Genomic DNA, 23507 nt, shown 5'->3' with positions numbered 1-23507 from the left:
AAGATGGCGGAAGAGTAGGGTCCCCAAGTCACCTGTCCCCACCAAATTACCTAGATAACTTGACAATCCTGAAAACCTACGAATTCGGCCTGGGATTTAAAGAGAGAACAGCTGGAATGCTACAGTGAGAAGAGTTTGCGTTTCTATCAAGGTAGGAAGACGAAAAAAAAAAAAGAAATAAAAAAGCATCCAAGGGGGAGGGGCCCCCGTGAGGAGCCGGGATAAGGGGGGGCGGCGAGAGCCCCCAGGACAGGAGAGCTCCGTCCTGGAAACGCACGAGCTTCACCAATCTTCCCGGATGGAAAGGTGCTTGCAGGGAGCTCGGGCAGGATCCCAGGAGGGGCAGGGATGCCCTCAGGCTCCCAGGGACACTAACAGAGGACCTGCGACCCGGGGAGAGCGGGCAACACACCACAGCCGAGCTCCCAAAAGGGCTGGAGGGAGCCCCTGGTGGGCTCAAGAGCAGCTCTGGTGGCGGCTACCACTCTGGAGGGAGCTGCACAGCTCTGAAGCGCAATTCCAGCGGTGCAGGCCCCGGAGCCCAGGGCGCTGGGGGACAGAGCCCAGGATCCGGTGCTCCCCCAGGGACAGACAGAGGCCGGGAGGACACAGGGCACTGAGGATGCTCCTGCCGCGGGTCCCCCAAGCTGTGCAGATCCACGCCCCCGCTCCCAGAGCATCCAGGACCCTACAGACTGAGAGCCAGGGTAGTTACTGCGGGAGCTGACTGCAGAGCTGGAGAGCTGGCCGCGCCACTGTTGTTCCTCCTGGTGTCACCTTGTCCCTGGGACTGAGCAGGGTCCTCATAGGATAAACAGCTCCCACTGAACCGTGCATCTGGAAGGGGGCTGGGCAGCTCCCCCAGGTGCACATACCTGAGAATCAGCACAGCAGGCCCCTCCCCCATAAGACCAACTAGAAGGACAGGGGAAAAGCAAGTTATTGACCAAACAGTGCTGGAAAATTCCAGGGGAAGTCAAGGGATTTACAGTATATAGAATCAGAGGATAATCCCCCTTGTTTTTTGTTTTCTGTTTGCCCCGCCCCTTTCTTTTTCTTTTTTTTCTCTCTTTTTCTCCTTTTTCCAGTACAACTTGTTTTTGGCCACTCTGCACTGAGCAAAATGAATACAAGGAAAACCTCACCTCAAAAGAAAGAATCAGAAACAGTCCTCTCTCCCATAGAATTACAAGATTTGGATTACAATTCAATGTCAGAAAGCCAATTCAGAAGCACAATTATAAAGCTACTGGTGGCTCTGGAGAAAAGCATAAAGCATACAAGAGACTTCATGACTGCACAATTTAGATCGAATCAGGCCAAAATAAAAAATCAATTAAATGAAATGCAATCCAAACTGGAGGTCCTAACAACCAGGGTTAATGAGGTAGAAGAACGAGTGGGTGATAAAGAAGACAAGTTGAAGGCAAGGAAGGAAACTGAGGGATAAAAGAGACAAACAATTAAAAGATCAAGAGGATACATTAAGAGAAATAGATGACAGCCTCAGAAGGAAAAATCTATGCTTAATTGGAGTTCCCAAGGGCGCCGAAAGGGACAGATGACCAGAATGTGTATTTGAACAAATCATAGCCGAGAACTTCCCTAACTTGGGAAGGAAAACAGGCATTTAGATCCAGGAGATAGATTTCCGCCCCCCTCCCGCAAAAACAAAAAACCGCTCAACACCTCGACATTTAATACTGAAGCTTTCATGTTCCAAAGATAAAGAGAAGAACCTAAAAGCAGCAAGAGACAAGAAATCTCTAACTTTTATGGGGAGAAATATTAGATTAACAGCAAACCTCTCCACAGAGACCTGGCAGGTCAGAAGGGGCTGGCAGGATATATTCAGCGTCCTAAATGAGAAGAACCTACAGCCAAGAATACTCTATCCAGCAAGGCTCTCATTCAGAATAGAAGGAGAGATAAAGAGCTTCCAAGATAGGCAGAAACCGAAAGACTATATGAAAACCAAGCCAGCTCTGCAAGAAATATTAAGGGGGACGCTGTAAAAGAAAGAGGAAGTCCAAGGAAACAATCGACAAAAACAGGGACTGAATAGGTATCACGATGACACTAAATTCATATCTGTCAATAGTAACTCTGAACGTGAATGGGCTTAATGACCCCATCAAAAGGCTCAGGGTTTCAGACTGGATAAAAAAGCAAGACCCGTCTATTTGCTGTCTACAAGAGACTCATTTTAGACATAAGGACACCTACAGCCTGAAAATAAAAGATTGGAGAACCACGAACCATTCAAATGGTCCTCAAAAGAAAGCAGGGGTAGCCATCCTTATATCAGAAAAAGTAACGTTTATGCCAAAGAGTGTAGTAAGAGATGAAGAGGGACACTATATCATACTTAAAGGATCTATCCAAAAGAGGACCTAACAATCATGAATACTTATGCCCCTAATGTGGGAGCTGCAAAGTATATCAATCAATTAATAATCAAAGTTAAGACATACTTAGATAATAATACACTTATACTTGGTGACTTGAATGTAGCACTTTCTGGAAATGACAGATCTTCAAAGCACAACATCTCCAAAGAAATAAGAGCTTTAAATGATACACTGGACCGATGGAGTTCACAGATATTTACAGAACTTTACAACCAAATGCAACTAAATACACATTCTTCTCAAGTGCACATGGAACTTTCTCCAGAATAGACCACATACTGGATCACAAATCAGTCTTAACTGATACCAAAAGATTGGGATCGTACTCTGCATATTTTCACACCATAATTCTTTGAAATTAGAACCAAATCACAAGAAGAAGGTTGGAAAGATTTCAAAACCATGTAGGTTAAGGGCCATCCTGCTAAAAGATGAAAGGGTCAACCAGGAAATTATGGAAGAATTAAAAAGATTCATGGAAACTAATGAGAATGAAGACACAACTGTTCAAAATCTTTGGGATACAACAAAAGCAGTCCTGAGGGAGAAAAACATCACAATACAAGCATCCATCCAAAACCCGGAAAGAGCTCAAATACAAAAGCTAACCTTGCACCTAAAGAACCTGGAGAAAAAAACAGCAAATAGATCCTACACCCAGAAGAAGAGAATTAATAAAGATTCGAGCAGAACTCAATGAAATCGAGACCAAAAGAACTGTGGAACAGATCAACAAAACCAGGAGTTGGTTCTTTGAAAGAATTAATAAGATAGATAAACCATTAGCTAGCCTTATTAGAAAGAATAGAGAAAAGACTCAAATTAATAAAATCATGAATAAGAAAGGAGACATCACCACCAATACCAAGGAAATACAAACGATTTTTAAAACTTATTATGAGCAGATTTACGCCAATAAATTAGGCAATCTAGAAGAAATGGATGCATTTCTGGAAAACCACAAACTACCAAAACTGGAGCAGGAAGAAATAGAAAACCTGAACAGGCCAATAACCAGGGAGGAAATTGAAGCAGTCATCAAAAACCTCCCAAGACACAGAAGTCCAGGGCCAGATGGCTTCCCTGGAGAATTCTATCAAACGTTTAAAGAAGAAACCATATCTGAAAGATAAAAAGAGATGGAGTACTTCCAAACTTGTTCTATGAGGCCAGCATCACCTTAATTCCAAAACCAGACAAGGACCCTACCAAAAAGGAGATAATAGACCAATATCCCTGATGAACATGGATGCAAAATTTCTCAACAAGATGCTAGCCAATCGGATCCAACAATACGTTAAGAAGATTATTCACCATGACCAAGTGGGGTTTATCCCTGGGATGCAAGGCTGGTTCAATACTAATAAAGCAATCAATGTGATTGATCAATTCAGCAAGAGAAAAAAACAGGAAGCATATGATCCTTCAATAGATGCAGTGAAAGCATTTGACAAAATACAGCATCCATTCCTAATCAAAACTCTTCAGAGTGTAGGGATAGAGGGAACATTCCTTAGCATCTTAAAAGCCATGTAGGAAAAGCCCACAGCAAATATCATTCTCAATGGAGAAACACTGAGAGCCTTTCCCCTAAGATCAGGAATGAGACAGGGAATGACCACTCTCACCACTGCTATTCAACATAGTCCTAGAAGTCCTAACCTTAGCAATCTGACAATAAAAAGAAATAAAAGGCACTCAAATTGGCAAATAAGGAGTCAAACTCTCCCTCTTCGCAGATGACATAGTACTGTACATAGAAAACCCAAAAGACTCCACCCCAAGATTGCTAGAACTCATAGAGCAATTTGGCAGTGTGGCAGGATACAAAATCAATGCCCAGAAATCATTGGCATTTCTATACACTACCAAAGAGACTGAAGAAAGAGAAATTTAGGAGTCAACCCAATTTACAATTGCACCCAAAAGCATAAGATACCTAGGAATTAACCTAACCAAAGAGGTAAAGGATCTAAACCCTAAACACTACAGAACAATTGTGAAAGAAATTGAGGAAGACAAAGAGATGGAAAAATATCACATGCTCATGGGTTGGCAGAATTAATATTGTGAAAATGTCAATGTTACCCAGGGCAATTTACACGTTTAATTCAATCCCTATCAAAATACCATGGAGTTTCTTCAGAGAGTTGGAACAAATCTCCTTAAGAGTTGTGTGGAATCAGAAAAGACCCTGAATACCCAAGGGAATATTTAAAAAGAAAGCCATATCTGGGGGCATCAAAATGCCAGATTTCAAGTTGTACTACAAAACTGTGGTCATCAAGACAGTGTGGTACTGGCACAAAAACAGACACAGAGATCAATGGATCAGAATAGAATCCAGAAATGAGCCCTGAACTTGATGGTCAACTAATATTCCACAAAGCAGGAAAGACTATCCACTGAAAAAAAAAAAAGACAGTCTCTTTTGTAAATGGTGCTGGGAAAATTGGACATCCACATGCAGAAGAATGAAACTAGACCATTCTCTGATACCATACACAAAGATAAACTCAAAATGGATGAATGATCTAAATGTGAGACAAGATTCCATCAAAATCCTAGAGGAGAACACAAGCAACACCCTTTGAACTCGGCCACAGCAACTTCTTTCAAGATACATCCATGAAGGCAAGAGAAACAGAAGCAAAAATGAACTATTGGGACTTCATCAAGATAAGAGGCTTTTGCACAGCAGAGGATACAGTCAACAAAACTAAAAGACAACCTACAGAATGGGGAAGATATTTGCAAATGACGTATCAGATAAAGGGCTAGTATTCAAGATCTATAAAGAACTTATTAAACTCAACAGCAAAGAAACAAACAATCCAATCATGAAGTGGGCAAAGGACATGAACAGAAGTATCACAGAGGGAGACATAGACATGGCCAACAAGCACATGAGAAAATGCTCCGCATCACTTGCCATCAAGGAAATACAAATCAAAACCACAATGAGATACCACCTCACACCAGTGAGAATGGGGAAAATTAACAATACAGGAAACAACAAATGTTGGAGAGGATGCAGAGAAAGGGGAACCCTCCTGCACTGTTGGTGGGAATGTGAACTGGTGCAGCCCCTCTGGAAAATCCTGTGGAGGTTCCTCAAAGAGTTAAAAATAGATCTGCCCTATGACCCAGCAATTGCACTGCTGGGATTTACCCCAAAGATACAGATGCATTGAAACATTAGAACACCTGCACCCCAATGTTTATAGCAGCAATGTCCACAATAGCCAAACTGTGGAAGGAGCCTTGGTGTTCATCGAAAGATGAATGGATAAAGAAGATGTGGTTTATGTATACAATGGAATATTACTCAGCCATTAGAAATGACAAATACCCACTATTTGCTTTGATGTAGAGGGACCTGGAGGGTATTGTGCTGAGTGAAATAAGTCAGTCGGAAAAGGACTAAGATTATATGGTCTCATTCATTTGGGGAATATAAAAATTAGTGAGAGGGAATAAAGGGAAAGGAGAGAAAATGAGTGAAAATATAGTGAGGGCGACAAGATATGAGAGACACTTAACTGTGGGAAATGAACAAGGGGTATTGGAAGGGGAAGTGGGGGGGGGTTGGGGTGATGGGCACTCAGGGGGGCACTTGGCAGGATGAGCACTGGGTGTTATGCTATATGTTGACAGATTGAACTCCAATAAGAATATAATAAATATTAAATAAAATAAATAAAAAATAAAAAATAAAATTCATAAGAGATAATTGTGTGTTTGCATATGTATTTTCATAGTGCTTTTATTTTGGTTTGGTAACAACCCCTTAAAATGAACTGTGAGGTATTCCTTCTTCTCCTGTTTACTAGAGAAGTTTGTGTAAAATTTTTGTCACTTCTATAAACATTTTGTAGAATTTTATTAGTGGAGCCAAGAATGACTGTAGGTTTCTTTTTTGGAGGTTTTGAATTATGAATTAAAATTCTGTAATATTTACAGGACTATTCAGATACCCATTTTATGGTGATTAAGTTTTGGTCACTTATGACTTTTGAGCAGCCAGTTCATTTCTTCTGTGTTGTCAAATTTGTAAGTGTACTGTCATTTACAACATTCCCTTTATCATTTTTTAAAAGATTTATTTATTTATTTGAGAGAGAGAGAAAACACCCATAAGTGGCAGGACAGGAATATAGGGAGAGGGAGAAAATCCCAGGTAGACTCCCCACTGAATGAGTGCAGAGCCGAATGTAGAACTCAGTCTCAGGACCCTGAGATCATGACCTGATCCACAATCAAGAGTCAGAGGCTTAACTGACTGAGACACCCAAGTGCTCCTGCTTTGTATCATTTTTATGACTGCAGGATCTATAATGATACCTTTTATTTTCTGGTACTGATGATATGTGTCTTTTCTGATTTTATTTTTGTCAGTCTTACTAAAGGATAATATCAATTATATTAATATTTTTAAGGAAGCAGCTTTTTGTTTCATTAGCTTTTTCTATTATTTTCTGTTTTCAATTTTATTAATTTCAGATCTAATCTTTATGATTTCTTTCTTTCTGCTCACTTTGGGTTTACTTTGTTCTTCTTTTTACAAATTCTTGATGTAGTAACTTAAATTATTATTTTGAGAACTTTCCTCTTTTCTAACATGAGCATTTAATATTATACAATCGATCTCAGCTCTACTTTAGTTGCATACCACTGGTTTTGATATATTTTCTTCTCATTTTCCTTCAGTTTTATGGGATTTTTTTTTAAACTTTTCTTTGGACTTCCTCTTTGATCCATGGATTATTTAAAGTTGTGTTATTTATTTTCAAAGTGTTTAGAGATTTTTCTTTTCTTTTTTTTCTTTTTTGTATTTTTTATTGGAGTTCGATTTGCCAACATATAGCATAATACCCAGTGCTCATCCTGTCAATAGCCCCCCTCAGTTTTCTATTGTTCCTCTATATCATGCATTTTTCAGTTGTTACATTCTATCTTAAATATTATGATACTTCATTAAAAATGTAAGAAATTTACAACCATGTAATTCTCATGTAAGAAATTTACAACCATGTAATTCTCTTTACTCCTCAATCTGGAGTTGAGCTCCTTCTGGGATGGTCTTCAGTTGTAGTTAATTTCAATTTACAGTGGGTTTCATATAGTTTTATGGTAAGAATCAGGTCTGTCTTTCAGTTAGGGATTGGGATCCAAGACATTGGAGATCTCTCTCTCTCTCTCTCTCTCTCTCTCTCTCTCTCTGCTTTCTTTCTAATTTCTCTAGCTTCCATGTCTTCAAATAACTCTCTATTTTAGTCTTACCTTTTACTTTTTATACCACAGAATCCTCCCACCTCTCTCTTCCTCTTTGTCCTCTTACCCCATCCCCAGCCTTCCATGTACCACCCTGTACTTGAGATTAAACATTTGAAGGAAAGAATTGATGGAGGTGTGTAGATTGGCCTGCTTGGTGTGTAGATTGGCTTTTCTTGATTTTAATCCATCATGATGGCCTACAGAGTCCTTGAAGGTTTAGTTGGTTCTCCTTATCTTGGTCACATTTTCTTTGCGGCAGATTTATTCTTATTCCTGCCATGCCTCAGAGATAAAAGCAGCTACAGAAACCTTTACCTTGAAATGGCTCATCCCTTCCTGGAATATAGTACATCTAGATTTTGCATTTTTGGGTCATTAATGAGTATCACATAGGATGATTTTGGAATAAGTTAGGTTTTTACCATTATTATATTATGAACAACATCTTCTTGCAAACTTTTACATCCAGGAAGTAAAATGCCATTACTCTGTTTATCTAGTGGAATCCCTCAGCAATCTATATGTCACCTGAGGTAGCATACAGCTCCTATAGAGATTGGAAGCTTGTGGTTTGGTTTTTGATAAATTTGGGGAAAAAATGTTACAATCTCTCCCCCATGATTTTGTCACTAATCCTATCCATCTTTTCTAAAGTGCTACTCCCAGAAAAAGATACTTATCTCTATCTCACAGGACCCATACAAATCCAGTGAAATTAGTTACTCCAACAAATCAGGTAGTTCAACCTTTCTCTCTTTCAAGGCTTAAATCTGACACCTCAGATCTGGAACTCATATAAGTGTACCTAGGTTACCACCTCTCCATTCATAAAAAAGATTACAATATTAACCTGCCGGTCTTGCTTCATAACTTGGACTGTGTAGTGCTTTCACCAAGATAAGCACTATTCTGAATACTTTAAGTATATTGACTCTTAAGGTAAGAAGACCTTATATTTCAACAACCTTATGAAGCAAGCACTGTTATGATTCCCGTTTTATTTTTTTAAATATTTTATTTACTTATTGATGAGTGACATAGAGAGAGAGGCAGAGACATAGGCAGAAGGAGAAGCAGGCTCCCTATGGGGAGCCTGATGCAGACTCAATCCTGGGATCCTGGGATCCTGGGATTCTGGCATCATGTCTTCAGCTGAAGGCAGGCATTCAACCACTGAGCCACCCAGGCATCCCTATGATTCCCATTTTAAAGCACAGATATCTTATGGGGCTTGCCTAAGGTCACATGCTAGAAACTGAAGCCAGGAAGTGTTGATCCAAAGACCATGCTCTAAACAAACTGCTACACGCTGCCTGAGCTCTTTCAGTAAAAGAGGCTGTGATTGTCTCTTTCCAGCTTCCTGCTAGTTTGCTGTGCAGTCTCCTCTTCTGCTCCTAAATTGCTTGCTAAAATTCTGTTTTTTAGACTAACAATTTTTAAACTGTTACAACTCCCTAGTCTTTCATGTTCATTTTAATAGATTGCCAACAGGTTTAAAAAGAAAAAATCAGAATAATATAGTGAAAAAAGAAAATATACAACTCCTCAAAGACAAGCATAATAGTATTATTTTGTGAAATTTGGTTTCAGGTGTGTGTGTATGTGCATGTGTGTGTGTGTGTGTGTGTGTATTGGGATGTATCTGTCAAGAAATAAAATATCTGTCTTAATGTGTGTTGTGATTTTTTTTTTTAAGTTTAAAAAACACAGCTGTAGGCCAGTCAGAATATATCCCCAGGACCCACTCTAGCTCCATGTTGATTTCTGTTTTCTTATCATTTCTGACCCCATTATGTCACTTAAGAAATCTTACAGTTATAGTTAATCTCCGATATTCTCTCTTTAATCTTCATTGCTTTGTCTTTTGCATTAGGTTTTTAAGCCATTTGGAATTGATTTTATGTATACTGTGAATCAGATAATGTATTTTTATTTTTTGTTATAAATATTTCATTATGCTAATGCCATTATTGGAAAGGCCACACTATCTCTACCGATCTGCAGTGCACCTTTGTCACAAACGTAGGCTTTCTACTATGTTTCATGGGGTTTTAAAAAAAATCTTTACGCCAGCACTACCCTGTCTTAATTATCAAAGCATTATAATATGTCTTGATATCCAATAAACAATTCCTCACATCTTGTTCTTCTTGAAAAGTATTTGGGCTATTCTTGACATTTTGCATATCCATAAAAATTGGAGAACTGGTTTTCAAATACCATGGTGGGGAAAGCTATATACATTTGCTTGAGATTGCATGAAATTCACAGGTCAAGTTGAAGGAGAATTTGCATTTTAAAGTATTCACTTTCCAAACTCTGATCAAAGTATTTTCCAAACTCTTTTTATTTCTGTTCTCTTTCTCTCTATTTTTAAAATTTTATTTATTTATTTGAAAGAGACATGGAGAAAACATGAATGGAGAGGGAGTGAGAGTAGACTCCCCACTGAGCAGGGAGTCTGACATGGGGCTCAGTCCTAGGACTCACTGAGATCATGATCTGAGTCAAAACTGAGAGTCAAAAAAAAAAAAAAAAACCCAAAACAAAAAAACAAAAACTGAGAGACCCTTAACTGACTGAGTCACCCAGGCATCCCTCTCATTTTTTAATTGGATTCTTTGATCCATCTTTCCTTTTTCTCCTTCCTTCCTTCCTTCCTTCCTTCCTTCCTTCCTTCCTTCCTTCTTTCCTTCCTTCTCTCTCTCTCTCTTTCTTTCCTACTGAGTTGTAGTAATTCCTTTTATCTTTGGATATTCATCTTTATCAGATATTAATTTTTATCAAATATTTTTCTCCCATTCTGTACATTTCATTTTCACTTTGGTGATTGTGTCTTTTGCTGTGCAGAAACTTTTAGTTTGATGCAGTTCCTTTTGTCTATTTTTGCTTTTATTGCCTGTGCTTTTGATGCCATATGCAAGAAATCATTGCTCTAACCAAGGTCAAGAAGGTTTTTCTCTGTTTTCATCTATGAGTTTTATGGTTTCAGGTTGTATTAAGTCTTTAATCCATTTTGAATTGATTTTTCTGTATGGTGTAAAGTAGGGGTCTAATTTCATTATTTTATATATGGATATCCAATTATCCCACCAGCATTTATTGAGGAGACTATTCATTCTTTATGGTGTATTCTTGCCCTTCTACCCTTGTTGAAGTTCAGTTTACCATAAATACATGGATTTATTTCTAGGTTATCTATTCTGTTCAAATTCAGTATAGTTGCAGAATACAAAATTAACATATGAAAATCAGTAGGTTTTCTTTACACCAACAATGAAGTATCAAAAAAGGAAATCAAGTAAACAATCCCATTTATAATAACAAAATAATAAAGTACTTAGGAATAAACTCAAGCAAGGTGCTGAAATACTTCTACACTGACCTATATATAACACATTGAGGAAGCGGATTCAAAGTACATGAATAAATGGAAACACATCCCATGTTTGCTAATCGGAAGAATTAGTATTGCCAAAATTTTCATTATATCCAAAGCAATCTACAGATTCAATGCAACCCTATCAAAATTCCAATGGCATTTTTTTTACAGAAATAGAAAAGATAATCCTAAAATTGTTATGGAACCAGAAGAGGCCCTGGATAGGCAAAATATTCTTGAATAAGAAAAACAAAGCAGAAGGTATCACACTTCTTGATTTGAAAATACACTACAAAGCCATAATAATCAAAACAGTATGGTAGGGATCCCTGGGTGGCGCAGCGGTTTAGCGCCTGCCTTTGGCCCAGGGCGCGATCCGATCCTGGAGACCCGGGATCGAATCCCACGTTGGGCTCCCAGTGCATGGAGCCTGCTTCTCCCTCTGCCTTTCTCTCTCTCTCTCTCTGTGTGACTATTATAAATAAATAAAAATTAAAAAAAAACAGTATGCTAATTTAATAATTTATGCTATTTTAAATGATATCTATGTTTAAGACTTATTTTCTACATGAATATTTATCTCTAATAGATAAATATTTTTCTTCTTTACATAAACCTTATGTTCTTATCAACCTAAAAAATTTAAAAATAATTTCATAGAAATTTCTCCAACTGTCCCATAAATGTCTTTTTAGAATCGGTTTATTCAAATTAAAATTTCAAAAGTTACATGTGTTATACATTTGGCTGGTATGTTTTTGAAGTTTATTTTCTTCTATAACAGCCTTCCTACCTTTTTTAATGTCAATAATTTATTGGTGAGATGGGTCAATTATATTGTAGATGTCTTGCATTTTCAATTGGCTGATTCCTTATTGGTGTCTTATAATGTGTCATTTCTTGCCCACCCCCAACATCTTCCTCACCCAATTTCATGTAAATTGGCTTGATTTGATTACAGCTTCACTTCTGGGAAATAATATATCACAGATACTGTGAAGTTCCTGTGGAATCACATCAGGAATTTTCCCAGTTTTAATAATGCTAGAATTGATCTGTTTGTGTGTTTGTGTATTATTGGACTGATCCTTCCTTGATAAAGTTATCTATCAATCTTTCACATAAAATTGATTTTGCATTCAGTGATGATGACTACCTAGATCTGCTTTGAACTGGATTGTGCACTCCCCGTTCATGTGTTGAAACACTAACCCAAAAGTGATGGTATTTGGAGTTGGGGATTTGGGGAGATAAATAGATTTAGCTGAGGTCATGAGGGTGGGGCTTTATTAATGGAATTAGTGACCTTATAAAGAGAGACAATAGAACATGCTTTCTTTTTCCCACTCCCATATAAGCCAAAAGGAGAAGCCTCAGAAGAATTCAACTCCGCTGACACCTTGATCTGAAACTCCAAGGCCCCAGAACTGTGAGACAATTAAGTTATCTTTAATCCACCTAGGCTGTGTTTTTGCTTTTGTTTTTTTAAGATTTTATTTATTCATGAGAGACACAGGGAGAGAGAGAAGCAGAGACACAGGCAGAGGGAGAAGCAGGCTCCATGCAGGGAGCCTGATGTGGGACTCGATCTGGGGTCTCCAGGATCACGCCCTGGGCTGAAGGCAGCACTAAACCACTGAGCCAGGTTGCCTTAGATATTTTACTTTTTTTTTTTTTTTAATTTTTATTTATTTATGATAGGAACACAGTGAGAGAGAGAGGCAGAGACACAGGCAGAGGGAGAAGCAGGCTCCATGCACCGGGAGCCTGACGTGGGATTCGATCCCGGATCTCCAGGATCGCGCCCTGGGCCAAAGGCAGGCGCCAAACCGCTGCGCCACCCAGGGATCCCGATATTTTACTTTTTGAAGTACAAATCATTTCCCTTAGGTTTTCAGATTGGCTTCTGTGTTCTTTTGACATGGATTTATCAGTCTTTGAAAGCTTACTTGTTTTCTGACACAAAAAGAAGTTCCAGTGGGATCCCTGGGTGGCTCAGTGGTTTTGACAAGAATAAGTTTTTACTCATGGTGCTATACATTTATACAAACAAATATAATAATTTTGAAACAATATTAATACTAAAAATTATGCTACTGAAAAACATTCTTTTATAGTTCTACTTTTGTAAAAATCACTTTATATCACTATATATCACTAAGGGCATAGAATGAAAATATTATGGTTTGGAGGCACTGGAAATAATTCTTCCTTTGGGGTTATATTACCACCTTCTACACAATCAGTATCAGTCATGTTGGTCCTTACTGATGGACATTCTGGTGGCTTGCAGTCTTTTGCTTTCATAAATAGTTCTGCAACAAATAACCTTGTGCATATGTCATATATTTTGCCAGTTTGTTTTAGGAATAGATTCCTAGACATTGGATTTCTGGCTAAAAGATACAGATTTTTTCTTGATTTTTGTCTGATTCTCCTCCATAGGCACTGGGATTGTGAGTGTCTTTTCCCACACTCTTATCAATAGTGTGTATATTGTTAGACTCTTGGGATTTGCCAGTCTGATAGGTAAGTAATATAACGTCCCAGTATAGTATTAATTTGTATTTTTTAATCGTGAGCAATTTTTTTTATGTTTTAGGAAACATTTGCATTTATTTTACTGTGAATTGTTTCTTCATATCATTTCAATGGGATTGTTTGTCTTTTTATTCTAATTTTAGGAGCATCTTTTTTAGCATTTTAATATAAGGCTTTAAAATCTTTGCCTGTGATTAAGTTGCAAATGTTTCCTTCAATTTGTCCATAGTTTTATTATTTTGTTTATGGTATTGTCATGTCTTTTGAAATTTTAATGTGGTCAAGTGTACCCATTCTTTCTTTTTTTTTTGCTTCTATAATTTGAGTCATACTTTAAAAACTTCTTCCCACTTTCAGGCTATGAAAGCTTTCACATGTTTTTATGTTTTTTGTTTTATAACTTATATGGTTTTAATTTTTACATGCATATTTCTGATCCATTTAGAACTTATCCTAGTTCGAGTAATGGATCTGTCTCATTTTTTTAATGTGGCTGCATAATTTTCAAGTATTATTTAGTGAAAAAACACTTCTCACTGATCTTAGATATGACCTTTATTAAATACTCAATTTGCATTTGCATTTGGTGCATTTCAGGATTTTCTATGGTGTTCCACTGTTTATTCAGGTACCAATACTATGCTATTTTAGTCATAGATGCTTTATCATACGTTTTTATATCAGATAGGAATAGTCCTATCTCCCTGTTGTGATTTTTTTTAAGAAAAACTGAGCTGCCCTTGCTTATATATTCACTTGCATATAGCATGTAAATATATATAAATATATATAATAATGTATATTGTGTTTTATTATATATCAAATTAGAAGTAAACATTTACTTAGTATTGACAACTTTCTGATTTTATTTCTTCCCATTTAACAACTTAATATGTATTTATAGTTGTTCAAGGCAACCTTTGTGTTCTTTCAGAGTTTTTTTTTTTTTTTTAATATTTTTTCTCCTTAAGTTTTGCACTATTTTTTGTTAGGCTAATGCCTAGTATTTTATTTTTTTATATTGTAAAAAGTGTTTTCTCTTCCATTACATCTTCTAACTGATTTTTATTTATGTATGTGAAGGCTAGTATAAATTTCATTGTCTAAGTTTTTATGGTTGGCAAATAGAAGTATAACCAATATTTACACTGTTTTGTGCAATCTATCAATCCATTCCTTTGAATTTTTAGCTTCTTTAGGATTTTCTGTATAACAGTTCTATCATCTATAGGTGATGGCAATTTCACTGTTCCTTTCTAATCCTTCTTTATTTCTTTTTCTGGACACATTGCATTGGCTGAACCCTCCATTATGAGTGATAATCTGTCTCTTGCTCCTTTCACTAAAAGGAAAACTTTCAAAATGTCTTCATTAGGTAAGTTTTCTGATGCTTTCTTTGTAACTATTGACATAATCGGTGGTGAAATACATTGTCTTTCCAGTGTAAGAGCAACCTTGCCATTCTGGAATAAAACCAATTTGGTCATGATTTATTGTCCTTTCTTATATGTTTATAGAATTAAATTTCTAATATTTTATAGAATATTTATTTAGGTACATAACTGAAATTGGCTTTTAACTATCTTTCCCAATTTGAACTGGAAATGTTTTGATATATAGATTTTGCAGGCCTGGTAAAATTATTGGGGAAGTATAATTTTTATGCTCTGAGACAATGTCAGTTTGGTGTTCTTTCTTTCCACAAGGGTTTGGTAACACTTGTGGGTGAAGTCATTCAAACTTGCATTTTTTGCCGAAAGGCTAATGAATCTAGACACAAGTTTTTTTTGCAGTACTATTCATATTTTTATCCTATGTCAATTGTGTAGTATGCATTTTTGGGGGACGTGTTTATTTAAATTTGCCTATGGAGGGAACGGGAAGTTGTTTGCTCCCTTTTTGTGTTCTGATTATTTTTGTCCCTTATTTTTATTACAATTAGTCTTGTCAGAATTTATCAGTGTTAACATTCTTTTCAAAGAACAAGCTAGCTTTCTGTATTATGTTTGCTTTTTTATTTTACTTATTTTTGCTCTATTTATAATTTCCCTTTGTCCATTTTATTTAAAATATAGAAGGACATACCATGTGCACAGATTAGAGGACTTAATATTGCAATGTAATCCCAATAAAAATTCCAACAATTTCTTTACTTTGTGAAACTTGGCAAGCTGATTCTACACTCTATGTAATATGTATGAATAAACCCAAAGAGAAATGTCAGACTGGGAAAAACATTTCCATCTGATACACTAATAACGGGCAAATGATTATATAGACAAATAATTAGTTTTCTTAATTATTCTACAAGTCAATGAAAAAACCCAATAAACCAATATTAAAACACACAAAGGACATGAATAGTCAGGTCACAGATGAAGAACAATAAATGGGTCACAAACATAAGAACAATATTCAACTGCACTTACATTATTCAAACTGAAAATTAATAAAGTAAAAATGTGTTACAGAATTACAACAAAAAATGATATACCCACATATATAAAGAGAAATTTCAATAAGACAACAAGACCAAAAACTAGTAAGGGTAAAAGAATACTTAGGGAGTTTGCCTTAATGAACATATCTACAACTCAAAATCTAAGAGAACTCTATGAAATTTTAATAACATTGGAAAATACTAGATCACAAAGCCAATCTTAGTGAATACCAAGTAGTCTATTCTTTAAAAAATATTTATTTATTTTTTCATGAGAGACACAGACTGAGAGAATGGCAGAGACATAGGCAGAGGGAGAAGCAGGCTCCTTGCAGGGAGCCAAATGCGGGACTCCATCCTGGATCCCGCGATCACCACCTGAGCTGAAGGCAGGCGCCCAACAGCTGAGCCACCCAGGTGTCCCAAGTAGTCTATTTAATATAGATAACTGTACCTAAGAAGTACTCAGAATAAAAATTAATGATAAAATGTAGCCCAAAAAGTCGTATTTCTTTGGAAATGAAAAATGCATTGCTGAATAGTTCAAGGGATAAAAAAATCAAAATGGAAATGATGAAATATTTATGAGTAAATGATAAGAAATGAGTATGTGTCAATATCTGAGTGATGCTGCTAAAATGGTAATTAGAGGAAAATGTAACTCCAAGTGCATCCATTAGAAAAAAATATTGACCATTATTGAGGTAAGTTTTCAAAAGAAAGACTATAAAAAGAGAATAATCACAAGGAAAGAGAGCAAAGTACAAGAGAAAAACACAAGAGGAAAACACAGATATCAGTGAAAGTGGAGCAAAGACCAGGAAGGTGGTCAATCAAGCCAAAAGCCCCAGAAGGATGAGTAGTAAACTAAGCATTTGGAAGGACTAATCATTTTTTTTCCCTTGGAAGAGCTTTAAATTGCAAATTCATTTTTTTTACTTGTTATGAATCTATTTACATTTTCTACTTCATTTTGAGTTGGTCTCGTTAATTTCTGTCTTTGTAGGAATTTATTCATTCCATCTGAATTGTCTAATTTGTTGACATAAAGTTGATAATATTGCTTTATAATAATTTATAATAATAAAAATAGTAATAATAATTTCTTTTTCATTCCTGTAAATTCATCAGTGTCTCTTCTTTCTTATATGGTTTTCCTAATTTTCCCTTGTTTCTTAATCAGTTAAAGGGTTAGCAGTATTTTCAATCTTTTCAAAGAACTGTCATTCACTGACTTTCTCTGTTTTTCTTTTGTCTATCTGATTGACTTCCTTTCTAATTTTTATTATTTCTTTCCCTCCTCTCATTTTAGATTTAATTTTCTTCTTTTTCTAGTTTTTAAATGTGGAAATTTAGAAAATCAGCTTAGATCTTTGTTCTTTTCTAATACAGTAAGTTAAAGCTATAAGTTTCCCTGTATGCCCTGGGAATCCATTTATTAAATTTAGCTGTGTCCCATAAATTTTAATATGCCATGGTTTCATTCTGTCTGATATTAATATAACCACTCCCACTCACCTACAGTTACTATCTGCATAATATCCTTTTCTATCCTTTTGCCTTTAACTTACGTGCATCTTTGGATCAAAACTATATTTTAAACTGGGTGACAGGCGTTAAAGAGGCACATAAACACTGGGTATTATACTTTATGTTGGTAAATTGTATTTAAATAAATTAAAATAAAAAATAAAACCAAAACATAACAAAACAAAACAAAAACCAACTGCATTTTAGATCTCAATTTCTTTTTACCCAATCTAAATATCTCTGACTTGGAGTATTCAACCCATTTACATTTAATGTAGTCATTGATAGGATTGGATTTATATCTGCCATTTTGCTATTTAATTTTGATTTCTCATATCTTTTTATTTACTGTGTTGTTTCTTTACCGTATGTTTTTTGGTAGCAAGTAGATACTTCCTATTTTACCATTTTAATTAATTTGTTGTCATTGTTATTTTCAGTGTTATTTTATTAGTTTTTCTGGTAATCACGTTATGTGTCATAATTTTCACAACCAACTTCAGGTAAGTGCTAATGTAATTTAAGTAAAATATAGATATTTTCTTCCAATAAAGCTCTGTTTTCTCTGCTCTTCTTTGTGATATTATTATTTGTATTACATATATATGTTAAAATTCAATAACCAGTATAGAATTATTATTATTATTATTTTTAAAGATTTTAATTATTTATTTATTCATGAGAGACAGAGAGAGAGAGGCAGAAACACAGGCAGAGGGAGAAGCAGACTCCATGCAGGGAGCCTGACTTGGGACTCCAGGATCACTCCTTGGGCTGAAGGCAGGCGCTAAACCATTGAGCCACCTAGGGATCCCCTAGATTCTTCTTAAATTTCTATATCTTTATTTATATTCGCTATTTCATAAGCCATCACACTTTTCCTGTATTCTTAAACATAGCTTCCTTTATTCTTTGAACATATTTATATTTGTAATAGTTTTGGTGTTTTTGTCTCCTGAGTCCAATATCTGGACCCTCTAGGCAGCAATTTATATTGACCACTCTCTCTCCTGTATATGGGAAATACTTCCCTCTTTCTTTGCCTATCTCCTGGTTTATTGTTGTTATTATTATTGAAAACTGATCATTTTAGATGTAACTACACTGGGTCCTGTTTCCATCTTTTCTTCCAAGAATTGCTGTTGTTACTGTCCTATACATTTTTTTTTTTTAACTTGTTTACGGACTTGTCTGGACTAACTCTCTGTGTCAATCTCTTCCATGATGGTTATGCAATGAAGAAGTCTTCATTTAAAAAAAAAAAAAGGTTTTGTTTTTGTAGGCCAGGCCTCCTAGCTAGTATCCCTGAATCAGCATCATTTAATGATTATCCACTCATTAGCCAGAGTTTGTGCTTAAACATCTTGGTCCAGTTGACCTGATGGTTCTGAGCCTAAGTGAAGAGACTACACTGAGTGTTCAGGAACTCCCCAAGTCTTCCGGAGCTCTGCCAAATATTCTTATTTCTCCTTTGAGTACAACACTAATTAGAGATGGGAGGCTATTCAGGGCCCTTTCTAGTTTTGTCTGATACATTTCTTGATATCAGTAAATAATTTTTGAGAACATGGATGCCTAATCTTCCATAACACTGGTTTTTAGATTTTTCTTTTAACTTCAGTTTTCAATATTTTAAATAATATTCAGATAAATATTCAAATAATATTAATTATTATTAAATAATATTAAAAAATAATAATTTTCCTTTTTTAAAAAAGCTTGATTTGTATTTGTCTCTTTTTTTAAGCCTGGATTCTTTTAAATGTTTTACTGATTTGTTGTGGTCAGTCTCAGGAAACCATAATTCTGATGAAGCTCCTTCCAATGTATCCTCCTCTCCCTCCCTCCTTCCCCTCAAAGTAAATAACTCAATCCTTCATTTCGAGGAGCCATAGCTTATACAACTCTTTTAGTATTTCTTACACCTCTGCCTAGTATTATATTTGCTTGTAACTTACTCTAACTACACTATAATGCCCATGGAACAGAGGACCATCTCTTACTTATATCTCTAAGATTACCTTGTCTCTAGCATAAAGTCTCACACATAGTAGGTACTTGATGTTCAAATAAATGGACTTTTAGCTTCTTGGAAAAACCACACTAGGGGATCCCTGGGTGGCGCAGCGGTTTGGCGCCTGCCTTTGGCCCGGAGCGCAATCCTGGAGACCCGGGATCGAATCCCACATCGGGCTCCCGGTGCATGGAGCCTGCTTCTCCCTCTGCCTGTGTCTCTGCCTCTTTCTTTCTCTCTCTGTAACTATCATAAATAAATAAATTAAAAAAAAAAAAAACCAAATTGCCCCAATCTATCAGATTCAAATACAATGTTAGCTCATAAATAGGCCACTTCATTGTGACTAATTCAAAGTCTTTCCCCTATTTCTAAAAAAAAAAAAAAAAAAAAAAAAAAAAAGGAAAAACCACACTAGTTCTCAGCCTCTCATTCCTCATATGGACCATAAGGCCCCATGTCTCTGAAATCTTTTGTGTCTCTGACATTCTCCAGCTTACATTTCTTGGGAACATTTGTGGGCTATTAGTCATCTTATGTAGAACAAGATATATCTGTCACTTCTCCTCTGTGAAACCCTCCCTCCAGCGAGATTTATTTTAAGAACTGTGTGAAAAGAGAAAATTTCACAGGCAACCCTGTGAAAATCCAGTCATTTGTCAGCATGTGGGATCAAGTGCCCTGAGTGCCTGTCTGGCTGCTTCTGGTTCTGCCCACCCTGGGTCACCTCTGAGATGCAGTCGTCCTCAGTGGGACTCACAGCTGCTGGTTCTGAGTCTGCCATCAAGCTGTGTGCCCACCAGAACACCTTTGCTTCCCTTTCTCCCTGGTGCCCCTGACCATGGTCAGTTGTAACTTCTCTTGAACAACATGGCTGAGGAGCACATATGCCATCTTACTGAATCCTCAAGGCCACCTTGTAAATCACTATGACCCCATGGAAGATGGGAAAACTGAGGGAACAACTATAACATGGCCAAAATAGGCTTTGAGCTCAGGCCATTTGTCTCCACATTCAAGGTTATATCTATTAGATTAAGTTACTCTGAGCAGCAAGATCCACTGACTTTCTCTGGAAATACCCTTGAAGAAATTGGTGGTCTGCCACTGGCTTCAACAAGCCTTCAATGAGTTTGGAGTTGGTGGAGCCAAATAGTTTTAGGGCAAGAACCAGAGGTCTTTGAGGAGATGCAGGAGTAGGAGGTTATCATCCAAACCCAACTAGGGTTGGGCTCCTCCCTTACATACTACCCTGCCAATGCAGAGAATGTGGCATGTTGGCATTCCATCAGAGTTGGCCTGTCAGTCATCTTTGGCTGTTGGTAATCTTTGATGCCCAGAACAGGTGGTGACCACTCAGCCTCGGTTTCCCTAGCTTGGAACTGAGGTATTTGGGCACAAGGAGCTCTCTACTTTTCCCAAGCTTGGAGGAGGTAAGGTTCTCTTTTCATTGCTGGAGTTAAACAGAAAAGAAGTTGGTGGTGGCTTCCTCCTCCACCCTCTGGGACAACACATGTCGGGTGAGAAATGCTGGTGGCTTGATTTGGAGCTGCACACAGCTCCACTGCTCTGTGCATCAGCTGGGAGGATTCACACTGCATCCTACTGAACACCCCCAACAGGAGTTTCTATAGCAACTTTCCGAGAGGAATTTCCAGGGCTCAGATTCTGTCACAGTAACCCAGTGAGGGAAGAAAGTGTGGGGTGCATGAGGAGGTGGCAAAGGATCCATATACACAGATAGAGGCCTGGAGAGTGGAGCGAGGTAGTCTCCGTAGAAAGCAATAGAGCTGAGTGGTCAGGAGCTTAGGAATCACAACCTGTCAGCATCAGTTCCTTAACAGCAAGCAGGTCACAAATTTTCCTTAAGCATCTGTCTTTAGATAATAAAACAAGCCTCAAAATGGTCCTGAGGATTAACTGAGGGAGAACTGCAGGCTTTTCATTTGATCTTTCCTGAGAATTAGAGCAGGACAAGCCAGGAGTTTGATTCCAGTGGAGGGCTGCCTGTGGGTGTCTGTAGAATAGAAATGAAATTATGCAAGCAGATGGCTTGCTGAAGAGACAAAAATATGGATATAAAAGCATTCTAGCTATGGAGATGCTAATTTTTTGACTTTTAGATAATGACACAATTTTTAATATCAAAGGTGTCTTTTAGATATATTAAGCACCCCCCGCCCCCCAATCCTTTCAACAACACACTGCTCTAAATCATGCATAAGCACTTGGAAGTGGAAGATCAGACCATATTCCTCTTAACATGCAAATATTGAGCATTAGCACTTTATTCCTGCAGTGCATCTGTATTGCAGACTTACTACATACCCAGTGCTGGGCTGCACCCTCTGAGGAGTAGGAAATAAATACACAGAGAGCTCTGCCTTTCAATTCATAGTAACCAGCAGGGGAGAGAGGGCACAGCACATTCGACCAGCCTCTTCCAAAAGAAGACAGAAATGTTTCTGACTAGACTCCAGGAAGGCTTCCTGGGGGCAGGGGGGTTTCAGCCATCTACAGTGGAGGAGAACTGAATCTGAATGAGGACCCCTGGAGGAGGGCAATTCAAAGCTCATCATCACAAGAGCACAAAAGCTTGACAAGTTAAGGACAGTGGAGGGTGGAAGCTAACTACTTCTGCCTGCACTCCCTCTGAGCCATCACCAGTAAGCCCCTGACTAGCAGGTCTTAGCTTTTCTCTCTAGTAGAGGGTAATATTACCTCCTTTACAGGTTTCTATGGGATTATTTAAGTCAAGAATTCAGCCCAGTTCCTGGCACACCACATGTAGTTAGGTTATAAGAAAAGAAATAATCCTGTGTTATAGAATTTGGAGATAAAGCTAAGGGGGGGGGGGGTATGTGAATGGGGGTGTTTTGGATGACTTCTCTGCTTTGGGACATTTCTCTAATTCTCTAATAAAGCTTCATTTCTCAACATCCCCAGCCTCACCATCTCTTCTGCCCTGAGACAACCAGTATGTGATGCACGTGGGGCCCTCCCTGAGGACTAACATCAATGTGGAGGTCGAGAAAATTAAGGCCATTCCACTTTAAGTTCAGCATTAGCACAAGTACAGCCATCCCAGGCCCCTGTGAATAAGAGCTGAACTTTACCTTACTTCAGTTACAGGAAGAAAACAACTTACAGCTTAACATCCTAGAAAGCCCCTATTAGAATGAGAACAGAACCCAAGCCAAGGGCAGGAAGCCCCTATTAGAATAAGAACAGAGCCCAAGCCAAGGGCAGGAAGCCCCTATTAGAATAAGAACAGAGCTCAATGCCCTTGAAAGCCCCATATCAAAATGTAAACAGAACTTGAGAAATTCCTCCACCCCTTCTGAAGATCCTCTCGACCAGCCTATAAAAACTAAGCTGAAACCCTCCTCGGGGTCCAAGTCCCTGCTCTGCTGTGTCGGGTACACTTGGACCCAAGCTCGAGCTTGTAAATAAACCCTCGTGTGTTTGCATCGGTGTCGGCTCCTTGGTGGTTTCTTGGATTCGCAATCTTGGGCACAACAATCAAAGTAATTTTTTTTTAATGCACAGTGGGAGATGCTAGATAAGAGACTCATATTTTGTAGACAGATGAGTGGGACTATTTCCTTATCTCCACAGCCTGCTATAGATCATTTAGGTGTTGGAGAAAATACAAAGAGAGGATAAATTATGCCTTTGAGGCGTCTAGTGTGAAATTATACATGAAGGTATTGAACAGAGAGGCCAGGGTATAAATGAGGCCAGCCTATTGCTACTTCATCCCAGGGATCCCTTTGAACAACACCATGATTCTTCCCTAATGGCAGACACCTATCATGCTCCTTCAGGAGACTTACCCTAGACTCCTGCCCCTACTGTGTTCCTATATCAGAGGACATCTCCCATGGTGGCCCTCAGCCCAGGGCTGACAGG

This window comes from Vulpes lagopus, chromosome 4 (assembly GCF_018345385.1).
Source record: "Vulpes lagopus strain Blue_001 chromosome 4, ASM1834538v1, whole genome shotgun sequence".
In the NCBI taxonomy this organism is placed as follows: domain Eukaryota; kingdom Metazoa; phylum Chordata; class Mammalia; order Carnivora; family Canidae; genus Vulpes; species Vulpes lagopus.
The sequence above is the reverse complement of the archived record's forward strand: the minus strand, read 5'-3'. Positions refer to the sequence as shown.